The sequence below is a fragment of the Chelonia mydas genome, chromosome 2, assembly GCF_015237465.2.
Source record: "Chelonia mydas isolate rCheMyd1 chromosome 2, rCheMyd1.pri.v2, whole genome shotgun sequence".
NCBI lineage: Eukaryota > Metazoa > Chordata > Testudines > Cheloniidae > Chelonia > Chelonia mydas.
This window is the reverse complement of record NC_057850.1, coordinates 213,014,957-213,028,443: the sequence shown is the minus strand read 5'-3', so window position 1 is coordinate 213,028,443 and position 13,487 is coordinate 213,014,957. Positions and strand designations below refer to the sequence as shown.

The 13,487-nt window shown below is 41.5% G+C and overlaps 1 protein-coding gene across 1 annotated transcript in view; it reads left to right on the top strand.

The window, feature by feature from the left end:
- UMAD1 (UBAP1-MVB12-associated (UMA) domain containing 1) overlaps positions 1–13,487 on the top strand; it is a 196,509-nt gene that overhangs the window by 23,698 nt on the left and 159,324 nt on the right. The gene's annotated exons all lie outside the window — the stretch shown is intronic.

The following is a 13,487-nucleotide window of genomic DNA, read 5'->3' as shown; positions in this document are numbered from 1 at the left end:
TTCAGGGTCCCTTGTATTAAAAATGCAGTTGTATATGTTATTGTGGAATTGAAGATTATTTCTATGGGAAGGGTAAATAGGAGAACAGCAGGGGGTGATTAGGCAAATTCACTCAGTTTGTAACATCCCCAGAGCAACCACCCTCCTGGAGAGGTAGGCATATACTAGTTCAGTCTGGATTCAGACAAAGCAAGGGTTTTTGGATAAATAGTCTGGGTTTAAACTGGCTCGTGGCCACCTTCCTGATCAACAGAGAGCCCCAATCCTTAGGGGAGGGTTGGAAGGACTGGGACTGCCAGAATTCATGTTAGGGTTTGGGTTAATTCTGGTAGGCTTAAAAGCCAACGCACGTGCTAATATTTTTAATGTTACTGGTGGGGGAATTCTGTGCCACTGTGCACATGCAGAATTCATGTGGCATGCAGAATTTGTATTTTCTGCTCCCCCCTCCCCCCCCCCCCCCAAAAAAAAAAAAAAAAAACTGCCAGAAAGGTGCTGTAATTACCCATTTTGCCCATGAGGGGCCACAGTGGAGCCAGAACAGAGAGCAGCTCCCAGCAGGAGCAGTCCCAGCTGCAGCTAGGGAAGAGAAAGATACTGTCTTCCTCACAACACCCTTCCTGTGGGGCCAGATCAGAGGCATGGGATATGGAGAGACAGGGGTCTGCTGGAGGGTCACAGATGGGTTCAGAAGGGCTAGTGAGGGGGACAGACTGGGGCAGGAGCTGAATAGGAGTGCAGGTGCACAGACACATGAGGGGAGTGGGTCTGCCTCTTCCGTGCACTATTTGAACACAAGGGTAGAATCCCAGAATTCAGCTGTCACATTTCAGGGCAACTGTACCTGTATTTCCCCTCCATGATTCAGCAAGGGTACCTACTCTCAGGTTTCAGCTCTCCAGCCATTTTCTTTTTGGGTGGAGATCTAGGTCTCTCCCTTCTGAGCAGGACATTTCCAGGCTGAACAAATCTCTGCCTTCACTTTGTATTTCCCAGCACAGAGAGGTTGCTCAAAGACATCTGCTTGCTTTCTCTTCATATAAATTACCACACAGCACTTCCTATGCAAGCCTATTTTATTCTTAAGGTAAAAAGCATTACAGAGAAAAATCTTATACTCATGGAGGAATTTTGCACCAAAAAAAATTCTTTGACAAAAAATTAGAAATTCTGCACACTATTTTTAAACTGTATTTTATTTGTCAAAATAACATAATCATGAGTTTCAATTATTTAGGTAATTTATTTCACAATACCTGTCAGCAAGTATGTCTGTAACAATACAGACAACAAAAGAGATTCAGGAAATTTTTTTGACAAATTCTTTCCTAGGCATATTAATAAACTCAGTTGTGACATTACACCCCATATTCTTCATAGATTGATATGAATGGCATAATTAAGATATACTTTAATAAAGATGGCTCATGTAAGATATCACTGGAAAGGTTATGATTTACTGAATGTGTTTATCCAATTTGTATGCATGTATCATTTCTGTATCTGACAGTAGGAATATTGACTATGTAACAATTACAATTACAGCATGGACTTGGGGAAATGCCCACCAGACAGTAAGCAATCAGACTTAATGGGCCGTTTGAAAAAGACAATGAGTCTTGGAAGATGTAGATCTCCCATCTGCCTGGAGTTCCCTCCTGTGGACATTGCAAATAAACCTGGTTTCATAGTTGCTTTGACACTGCAATGTCAGGTGATACAAAACACCACCTTGAACACTGCTGGTACTTTTTCTCTGTAGGGGGATAGGGATCAAACAAAGGTTTTCCTGCCTTAGGTAAATCCTTTAAGGCTGGGAAGGGGGTTAATCTGGACTCTCCTCCATTGCCTACCCAAGAAGAAGGGATTGCTGAAAGTATCTGAAGGGACAAAGGAAATAATCTGAGAAGAAAGGCAGGGGTGAGTCCAGACTGAGATGGGTCCAGTCTGTAAGAAGAAGTAACTGGAACTCTAAGCTACAGAAATTCTACAGCTTGCCTAAAATAACATTTAGGGTGAGAAATTACTTCTTGAAACCAGTCTCTAAGATCTGAAGCTTTGTATTTGTTTTATTTGCTCAGTAATCTGTTCTGTTTGCTATCCCTTATAATCTGCCTTTTATAGTTAATAAATTTGTTTATTATTAAACCCCAGATTGTGCAATTTCTAATGGGGGGAAGGGGCAGGATGTTGTGAATATCTCTCCTCACATTGACAGAGAGGGTAAATTTTTATGAGCTTGCGCCGTGCAGATCTTTCTATAGAGAGCAAAACAGTATTATTTTGGGTTTATTTCCCAAAGGGGGTGTGCACGTGAGGGCTGGGTGGATCCTCTTACACAAGTCTGACTGCAGTCTGTGTCTGCAGCTGGGTGTGTGCTGGAAAGGGGCTTGAAAGCCTGGCACAGTAACCCAGTGCAAGGAAAACCCAGGCTGGCACGGCTGGAGGGCTGAGTGGCACTCCAGTACATCAGGTGGCACCCTAGAAGTGGATCCAAACCATCACAGTGGCATAGTCAGCAGGAAAATGTGCACAGCTTATTGCTCTGAGACACTGGTGGTGATTTAAGTGAGTTTTAAGTGTGTTGGTTGGAGAATAGACAAAGTGGTTACTGGTTTGTAATTTTTTGTTTGCTTATTTCGGGTAAGGGAAGTAGGGACAGGAAAGTAGGAACAAGAAAGTGAGTGAAAGTGAAGCCACCAAAAAGTTGGAGCTCCACAGGTTGCAAGTAGGGGAGAGAGAGAGAGAGAATTAAAACAGATGGATGTTCAGCCTTTTACCTGATTTCTTCTACTTTAATTTCCGAGAACCATGGAACTGAGATAGCTGGAGGCTGTGGGTGTGCAAGTGCTCCATGCACCTGGAGTTGGAGAATTCTTGCAAGCAGTGTTTGTTGGTCTGTGCTTGTACCCTTGCTCTCATGCCCCATACCAAGGGCATAAAGGGCAGAGCAGACTGACTACCTCTAGTTCCTTCTCTACTGCAAATCCAGGAATAATGCAAAGCAGAGGGGAAGGAGGGCAGGTAGTGGAATACAGATAGGGACCATACATCTGGAAAACCCTCCAGTTACTATAAGGTAAGTAATTTATTCTTCTTTGAGTGCTAGTCCCCACATGTATTTGTGTGTGACTGACAAGCAGTATTCAAATAGGAAGAGGGTGCAAGGATGCAGATTGCAGAGCCCTCTGAAGGACTGCTGTCCTAAAAGATACATCAGTGGAGGTGTCCTGTATTAGAGAATACTGTGATGGAACACCACATATCTGCCTTGCAAATGTCAAGTAGAGGTACTTCCTAAAGAGATGCTACTGATGTCATTTGTGTTCTTGTAGAATGAGACCTTATCCCATAAAGGAGAGGAAGATATGACAGCTGGTGGTAGAGTAGGATACAGACTGAGATCCATTTACAGATCTGGGAAGATGCAGCTTGACCTTGGAATTCGGCTCTGGAGAGAAACAGTCTCAGATTTTCTGATTGGTTTTGTCCTCGTACACATTAAGGCTGAAAGGGACCATCATGATCATCCAGTCTGACCTCATACACATCGCAGGCCACAGAACCTTGCCTACCCACTCCTTCGTAGGTGAAGAACCAAGGCTCGTCGCATGTTGAGGGAACTAAGTCTCCTCATCTCTTAAGATCAACGTGGTTTCATCAAAAACAGGTAAGTGGATTGACTCAAGTGGAACTCTGAAAGTACCTTGGGGTGAACTTCTAATGTTGTTGTAATGAGACTTTGTCTTTATAGAATATAGTGCATGGCAGATCCACCATTAGGGCTCCAAGCTCACCTGTCCTTCTGGCTGAGGTGATGGCCACAAGGAATTCGACTTTTATCAGTAAGTGATACAGGGAACATATGGCTAGGTGTTTAAAGGAAGGCTTAATGAGTGCTAAAAGTACGAGGTTTATGTCCCAGTGAGGGGTAGGCTTCCTTACTAGTAGGAAGGTTCTGATTAGACCTTTCAAGAATCTGTCAATCAATGGGCGAGTGAAAACTGACTAACCATCTGACAGTAGATGGCAGCAGGTGGATTCAAACAGAACTGAGAGAGCTCAGCCATTTTGAGACAGAGAAAGAAGATAGCAAATATTTCCCTTATTCTGGACTGACTCAGAAGTTACATGTTTCAGTTGAGCCCACATGGAAAAACACTTCCACTTGGTTGAACAGCATTTCTTAATGGCCTCTTTTTTTTGCTGTTAAAGATGGCTGGTACGGCTTAAGAGCAGGAGTGTTCCTGGGTAAACACCCATCAAAAACCAAGCCATGAGATGAAGTGCTTCAGGGTTGGGATGTTTGATCCTTCCATTCTCCCGAGTTAAGATATCAGGAAAGGACTGGATGTTGATCAGAAGATATTAGAAGATTTATAAACCAAAATTCTCTGGGCCAATTGGAGGTAAGGAGAATGACTTCTGCCCTGTCCTGTCAAATTTTCTGTAGGATGCAAGGCAGGACTAGTAGAGGAGGAAAGGCATACGTCAGATGTCCTGACCAGGGGAGAAGAGCATTGCCCTGAAATTAGAGTCGGCGCTCCTCTGGAACAGTAGATATTGCATTTCCTGTTTTTGTTTTGGAAGCAAACAGCTCCTAGATGGGGGGTCCCCACTGAGAGAATATACTGTTCACTGCCAAATCATACAGCTCCCACTTGTGATTGATGCTGAAATGCCTGCTGAGGGTGTCTGCAAACACATTCTGAGTTCCTGGAAGGTAAACTACCGACAAGGTGATTCGATTCCTGATACACTAATTCCATAGGGTGACTGCTTCTACACACAGTGGGGTCTTGACCTTCCTTGTTTGTTGATGAAAAAGATGGTACTTTTATTGTTTGATAAAATCAGATAAATTGCTGAAAGGCCTTGCAAGCTTTTCACACTGCTTGAAGTTCCAGAAGATTGATGTGCATCCTGTCCTCTTGGGGTGTCCAAGTGCGTGGGAGGCAGCTGTAATAATAACTTTTGTCCAGTGTGGGAATAGGAAGGGAGTGCACGTACATACTTGATGGAGATCCTTCTACCACATTAGAGATGATGTTCCTCTGGAAGAAACTGTCAGTATGATATTCATGATGTGTTTGGTTGATAAATACACTATTTGGAGCCATGCCTGTAGGCAATGTAAGCTGAATCTGGTGAATGGGGTAACATAAGTGCACGAAACCACATGACCCAGAAGGGAAAGACAAGTCTTGACTGGTGTTTGAGAGACCAGGTTACACGTAACAATCATGTCACTGATGGTGCTAAACCAGTCCTGTGGTAGATAAGCTAGGATAACATAGATAAACATAGTAAGAGGACCAAAAAAGTGCCACTGTGGCTAAGTAAAAGAAGCAGTGAGAGGCAAAAAAGCATCCTTTAAAAAGTGGAACTTAAACTGTAGTGAGGAAAATAAAAAGGAGCATAAACTTTGGCCAATGAAGTATAAAGATATAATTCAGAAGGCCAAAAAAGAATTTGGCTAGTTGTTCTTCAAGACTCAAAAAGTAATAGCAAAATTTTTTTAAGTACATAAGAAGCAGGAAGCCTGCTAAACAACCAGTGGGGCCACTGGATGATCGAGCTGTTCTTATCAGGAAGTTCCTGAGGAGGGTGGCATGGCCTAATGGGAGCACTCTGAATTGGAAGTGGTTGGGGCCCGCCATGAATCTGAGCAAATACCTGCGGACAGCGTGAATGTCCATGTGAAGGTATGCATCATTCATATAGAGTGCGGTAATCCAAATGTTCTTTTCTAGGGATGGGAATTATTGATGTCAATGTGAACATGCAAAATTTCAGCTGGCAAATAAAGCATTTGAAATTGTGGAGATCGATAGTGGGTTTCCAACCATCCTTCTTTTTGGGTACGAGGAAGTACACTGAGTAAAAAGCCTGTTCCCTGGTGTTGGAGAGGAACATGCTCTATTGCTCTTTGCTGAAAGAGGGACTCCACCTCCTGCCTGAGAATCCTCTCATGAGAATGGTCCCTGAAAAAGGATAGTTTTGAAGGAGGTAGGGAAATATTCTATTGCATAGTCGGATTGGATATCTAATACCCATATGTCCATTGCCACTGCACTCCAGTTGTGCAAAAAGAGTGCTGAACAACCTCCAAAGGATATGTGGGGATCAAGTAGTGGTGGCATAATTTAAAATCTCTTTTATACTGGAGATTGTTGTCACGTTCCAGGGTGCAATCCAGACCAGTGAGAGGTTGTGTCACCACCTGCCCTGTAACCCTGGGTTCCTCACAATGCTTTGCCGTTGTAGCTCCCAACCTGGGCCACTCACAAGCAGCCTAACAGGATGCAGGTCACACCCTGAGGGTTGGTGTATAGCTAGAGTCCTGGCCCAGCGGCTCTGACGTCAGCAGCCTGTCAGCAATGCTCTAGTCACACACTGGCTTCCACCAGCCTTGCTTACTATTTGGAGGGAGGGCCAACATATACACAATCCCAGATTTTCCCAAAAACGTGTTTGCTGCACTGTCCATCCCGCTCCTGGGCAGTTCAGTTAAAATAGAAAACTGTTGAATATTGACCTCTTACAGGGGCAACGGACCTCTAACATCTGGAGTTTACCAGTTTAGTTTAAACTGAACTCTGGATTAGTTTTGATTTAAAAATAAAACAAATCTACTGAACTACAAAGAGGTAGATTTTGAGTGAGTACAAGTATAAGGTGTTAAAGTCAGAAATGGCTACAAGAGAAATAAAGATAAAAGGCTAGTAGTTAAAACTTAAAACTAGACCTGTTTCAAGGTAAAATCCTTACCACATGTTCCCATGTGACTGATTTCTGTTACCAATCTGCCTGAGGCGTCAGTTGATCAGGTTCAGGCTACAAGGATTGACATAACATACCAGATGACACAACACACCAAGTGTCTAAATGAGCAGGGTTGCTCAAGTCAGGCAGAACTGTAATGGTCACCTTCGAAGCAGACTTAAAGGGGGTGTTCCCTATTTTCCTGATGAGAGTCTGCAGATATGGATTCCCTTTCACCAGTCACACTTCATGGCAGGAAACACACTTCATGTTTGTAATAATCCATTTTTATTTATGGCTTCATTACTTGAGACAAGATCTTTGGAATATGCCTCAAAAGTTTAAAATAGAGTTAGGAAAACGTCCATTTCACATTCTATGCATTTACTATGAAGGCACCGATTGCATCTCTATAGTTAAGGTTTGCACTAAAAATCTGTTTGGAATAGCCTCAGCACCAATAGTCTCTTTGATCTGTTTTCCAAGCATCTAATCTTCTCTTCAGATTAGCAGGTCTGAGTTAAGGTTATTTGGGTGCTGGAACTGTACATGTCCATACCTGAATGGGTTTAGATTTTCTTTAAGTTTAATCTCAGGTATGAATTTTCTGGGTTCATAATGCTTGGTTGGGGATATTATGTCATGTTTGTAATGTACTTTACCCTATATTAGTTATGTACTAAACTTTAATTTTGTCATAAATTTGTCCGAATACAAATTGTGACAGGGCCGGGCCAGATGGCTACAGGAGAGTAACAGAAGGCAGATATATTAGCCCCAGGTGACCTTTACATGAAATGGACTAAATTAGTAAATGGAACACATTTCCACCTCCCCCACCCTTATATAGTTAACTGTTTGCAGGTAGCTTGTTAAACTGTTGAGTGGTTACAGAGTAGCACACTTACAGCCATGGCTATGTAAGTTATTATTTTTAAGAAACAGGAATGCCCTAGCAAAAATGTGTAAACTCATTTGCAAGGCATGTTTACTGTTTGCATTTCCTGATGGGGTGGGGTGAGCCAAGTCAATGGTGGCATATAATCCACCATTAAGAACATAAGAGTGGCCATACTGGTTGGACCAAAGGTCCATCTAGCCCAGTATCCTGTCTTCCAACAGTGGACAATGCCAGGTGCTTCAGAGGGAATGAACAGAACAGGTAATCATTAAGTGATCCATCCCCTGCCGCCCATTCCCAGCTTCTGGCAAACAGAGGCGAGGGACACCATCCCTGCCCATCCTGGCTAATAGCCATTGATGAACCTATCCTCCGTGAATTTATCTAGTTCTTTTTTTGAACCCTGTTATAGTCTTGGCCTTCACAACATCCTCTGGAACGAGTTCCACAGGTTCACTGTGCGCTGTGTGAAAAAATACTTCCTTTTGTTTGTTTTAAACCTGCTGCCTATTAATTTCATTTGGTGACCCCAGTTCTTGGGTAATGAGAAGGAGTAAATAACACTTTGACAGGGTCGGGCCAGATGGCTATAGGAGAATAATAGAAGGCAGATATATTAGCCCCAGGCTAAGTAGGTCCATTTTCCCTGGGTAAGGTAACAGGGAAGCTTCCAGAACAATCAGGAACCTTCTGGAGACAATTAAGACAGGCTGATTAGAACACCTGCAGCCAATCAAGAAGCTGCTAGAATCAATTAAGGCAGGCTAATCAGGGCACCTGGGTTTTAAAAAGGAGCTCACTTCAGTTTGTGGTGTGCATGTGAGGAGCTGGGAACAAGAGGCACTAGGAGCGGAGAGTGAGAACGTGGACTGTTGGAGGACTGAGGTGTACAAGCATTATCAGACACCAGGAGGAAGGTCCTGTGGTGAGGATAAAGAAGATGCTGGGAGGAGGCCATGGGGAAGTAGCCCAGGGAGTTGTAGCTGTCGCACAGCTGTTCCAGGAGGCACTCTAGACAGCTGCATTCCACAGGGCCCTGGGTTGGAACCTGGAGTAGAGGGCGGGCCTGGGTTCCCCCCAAATCCTCCCAACTCCTGGTCAGACACAGGAGGAGTTGACCTGGACTGTGGGTTCAGAAAAACGGACAAGCTGAGGGCTGCCGTGAAGCTCCAAGGCGAGCAAATCCGCCAATAAGCGCAAGACCCACCAAGGTAGGGGAGGAACTTTGGCACAAAATATATAAAGGAACTTGAGAGGAATTAGGAAGCAGTATAATACACATCCTGCATTCTTTAAACTGTCATGCAAGTTTAACAAAGTAGAAATACATATTTTCTAAATGCAACAGGACACGTTAGCAACTGGAATACCTGCAGAATGTCTACTAGCTAAATTGTAAGAGAAGGGTGATAATTGTATCTTCAAAGAAACTTGAAGTTCTGTATGTTTTTATGCATGAAATTTGAGAAATGGTATTTTTCTCATTTCAGTGAACAATGCTCACCTGCACCACCCTATCAAAAAAATGAACACATTCATCTAAATGATAGATAGTCAGCTCATTAATCATTCATACTTTTTTAATGTTCCAAATGATAGCGGCTTCAATAGATTATAGAAGACATCAGTATCATTACTGAAATTGATTTTGCCATGGTGAGTCTGAACTAGAAGTGGTTAGCATTTTAATAAGGCATTGACAGGTCCTTTTAAAAAAAATAATAAAAGCACTACAAAGTCACAGTATGTACTGCCAGGACCATGACATTAAATAGGCATAGTTTAAAAAAAACCAAAAATCTGCCTATACTGAGTACTACAGAGACAAGGGGGATGAAGTAATATCTTTTCTTGGACCAACTTCTGTTGGAGAGAGAGGAGATGTTGCTCAAGGCTGGAATTTAGGGTGGGTGTTTTATATTCTGTGCTGCGTGTGGCTTATTTCATCATTCCATGGGATTGCTACTAGTTCCTCTATTTATTGTGATTTTAAATCATTACTGAAATACTAAAGAACATGAGAGAACGAGAAAAGGCATCTTACACTTCTAATTAAATGAATTCTATGCAGTGGAATGCTAGTTTTGTTTTCATTGCTCAGTGAGGGAAGGGACAAAGCTAAGAAGAGGTATAGAGAAGGGGAACTAAGAAAATATGGTGAGACAATAGAGTGGGAGTAGGGTTACTTAGTCTGGAAAGAAGTAAACAAAAGGTGCTTGGTTGAAGTACTTAAAATCACAAAGGGTATAGGAAAAACAGGTAAGTCTTTTTAACCCCTCCACATAATACAAGTAGAAGGGGCAGCCAGTGAAATTAAAAATCAGTAAACTTAAATCTCGTAACAAAGTACTTCTCTATACACAATTTATAGTCTTCAGCACATGATATTCACTGCAACTGAAAGTTGCTGAGATACTATGCCTGGATTATAAAAAGGAACTAGTGGTGTCTCTAATGGTTAAAGCAGGAAACTAGGATTCAGAACTCAGTGACTTTTCCTAAATCTGTTGCTGATTCATTGTTGTTTACAGTGTTGTTGTGGCCATGTTGGTCCTAGAATATGAAAGACAAGATAGTTGAGGTAATAGCTTTTATTGGACTAATAAAAGCTTATACCTTGACTACCTTATCTCATTGATTCATTGTGATTTTATGTAATCTTAGCTTCTGTGCCTCCATTTACCCATACATATAGTGGCTATATCATACTTAACTATCTCAGTGATATTTATATGTTACTTAAATATGCAAGATGCTTTACAGGGCCAATAAAGCAGTGCCAGACCCCCAAAAATTATACTTTAATTTGAGACACAATACATTAAGACGAAGGATGAGGGTTACAAAAGCATCAGGTGTGAATATGAATGTGTGTACAGTACCTTGGAAAGGAAGATGTAACGTAACTATTAAATATGATTGATTACTGTCCACTTCAGCAGTTTGTTTTAAGACTGCTACTTATAGTCACTGTAGGAGTACCTTCCATGTAAAATCAACAAAAGCAGCCAAATCCCTAATGGACAACTCTCTCTAGAACTTCTCCCTTGTTGGGATAAAAACTCTGCATGAGGTTGATTCTATTAACTTTAAGGTTGTGTTTTTTTTTGTTTTTTTTTAGGCAGAAAGGATGAACTACTGCTAAAGTTTATAGCTATACAAAACAGGATAAAAGTAAATCTGAAAATTCAGGGAATAAGATGACCATTTAAAAGAGTCAGGAAGGAATTTTTTCAACCAATTTTTCCTCCCCTCGATTATGCTCTCCAATAATCAAGGAAGTGTACATGAAGAGGCAAGAGGACAGGTGATTCTCCATGCTCAATTCTTGGCATCTGAAAATCGTGCCATAAGGTCCAGTTATTAGCAACAGTTGCAATGAATTTTGTATAACAATTTTTCTTCTAGAAACTAGATTAAGACCAAATATTTCATCTAAAACAAATAGACAACAACATGTTTATCTGACCTAGGCATGATTCAAAACAAAAACAATGTAGCAGTGAAAGGCTCCGTATCAGTTATCTAATGTCCAAGGTGTCAGTCCTCTCCCAAAAACGGTGATCTCACTACTAGATTAGTGGTCTTCATCATAATCCGTAAAATATTAATTGCGTTTAGTAACAAACTAACTATTTGAATCTATAAAATATTTTGAGCCACTAAAGTATTATTTGATCATAATGCTGAAGAGAACATTATCCACATACCTCAACTGCAATGTTTACTTTTCCCTACTGTTGGCTAAATGTATGACAAACCAATCCAAGTAACGTACAAGTTGCGATTTGGTATCCTAAGGAAGATTTAGTTCCATGGCTGAGGCATGAAGCCACACCCAGCACTCAGGAAACTGTATTTCTGTACTAACTAAAGTAGCCAAGGCAACAGTGGTTCCCTGTATTGTGTATGAAATGCAGTCATCATATAGCAGTGGCAGGTGCCATTTACTTTGTTCAGTATTTTAGTTCTGCATACCTGTTCTCATGTAAACTGTACTGAAAGATAATGCAAAAGTCTGATCTGTTCAGATGTCTTTATCTATTGCTGTAGCACAGTATACACATATATAACAAAGATCTGCTCCCAAGCTTTGCAGATAATATAAGAAACAGGACTCTCAGATGCCCACAGAAACAAATACAGTAGTGAAGGCAAGAATATCAGAGATTTCTTTTGCACTCTTGAAAGTGGTTGACAAAAAGTTGCTGGACACTAAAGAGCTACAGCAATGAGAGTGGCAGAGCCAGCTTTTCTGCATTGCCCTAGGTGGCTGATCCCTGACCTAGAAGAACCATCTCAGGGACTGAAAACAGTTTACTGTCCATTCTAGGGATGTAAAAGTTTAACCAATTAACGGAGAAGCTTGATGCTTATCTGTTTCTATTAATGATTAAACTCCGCCCGGGATCAAGGCTGCCGCCCCGCGCAAAACCCTGGGCCGGCAGCTGGGACCCCAGGATGTCGGGTGCGGGGCCGGCAGCAGAGCCCCACCTAAAATGTGGGGGTGCTGCAGCACACTCCTAGTTCCCTGGTTAAATGTTTAACTGAGAGAATTTTAATTAGTTACGCGGTTATTGTTTTTACATGTTATTTACATCCCTAGTCCATTCATTCCTTGATCTCTCTGCTAAGAGTCTCTCCAATTGTATTAACTGAAGTAGTTTGAGGTGCCCCTTGTCCACTAGGGATTGTGTTACCCTGGATTTGAGGCAGGGGGGGTGTACCCCAGAATGTGATCAAGCTAATTTCAACCATATTATGCGCATTCAGCCACCATGGATTAATAAAATAGAACACCACATAGTTAAGGATTAATTTGAGTAAACAGGCTGTTGAAGGCCAAGTCAAATATAGCTGCCAGTTTCTGCCAAGCAGAATGGGAGGAGGGGAGAGAAAGTCAACAATTGAGACAAAGAAAGTAAGTGGATGGAGAACCTTGAATGTTGGCGCCTTTGATATAGAAGTATTATTATAAGATTGTTAGGAATGTTACGTAGTTAATCACTTTTCCTAACTTTTGATAATTTAGTAGGTGTTACTATGACTTGTGTTTTTAGAAGTTAGTTATAAAAGACTAAGTGTATTTTGGAGCAGTCCTCTGAAGCCATCTTAAGAGAGATTTTTCCTGACACCTTTTCTCCCTGGCAGGTGAACAACTGGCCACTGCAAACTTGCTGTTTAAAATCTGGAATGGTATTGGGTAATTAGTTAAATATTTAGGATGTTCTAAACCTATTGCTCAGTCTGTGTGTGCTTAAAGCTAATAAACTGCAGTTTTAGATAGAGCATGCTTACTTCCATTAATCTTTCATCAGATGGAACTGCTGTGTTCCCAATGATTTATACTTGACACCTTATGGAGTGAAACAGTAAAGTTACTTCTGCTGTGGGTTCTGAAAAGCCTGGGTAACAACTGAACCAGGATGGATTCATTTCTCACAGGTGACTTAAGAACTCTCAGATGGCAGTAACTTTGATTGCTGATTTGGGCTGGATTTGAACTAGCAGTCTACAGGTGAAGAGTGTTCAGTCTTATCTCAGTGAGCTACTCTCTCCAGATACATAATTTTAATTAAAATTAACAGCACAGCTTCTGATGATTACTATATGGTTTGAAGATTCAAACCGAGTGACTAGCCCCTGAAGAAGCAGCAGCTGTCTTTGAAAACAAATTTTTTTCCCCCACTACCTAAAATGAAAATACTGCAAATGTTTAAACATACCTCTTGCAGGTGGGAAGTAGCCATAAAAATTGGCAAATTTTAATCTGTATAGCACACTAAAAAATTAGTAAAGGTTGCATACGAAATCTTATTCA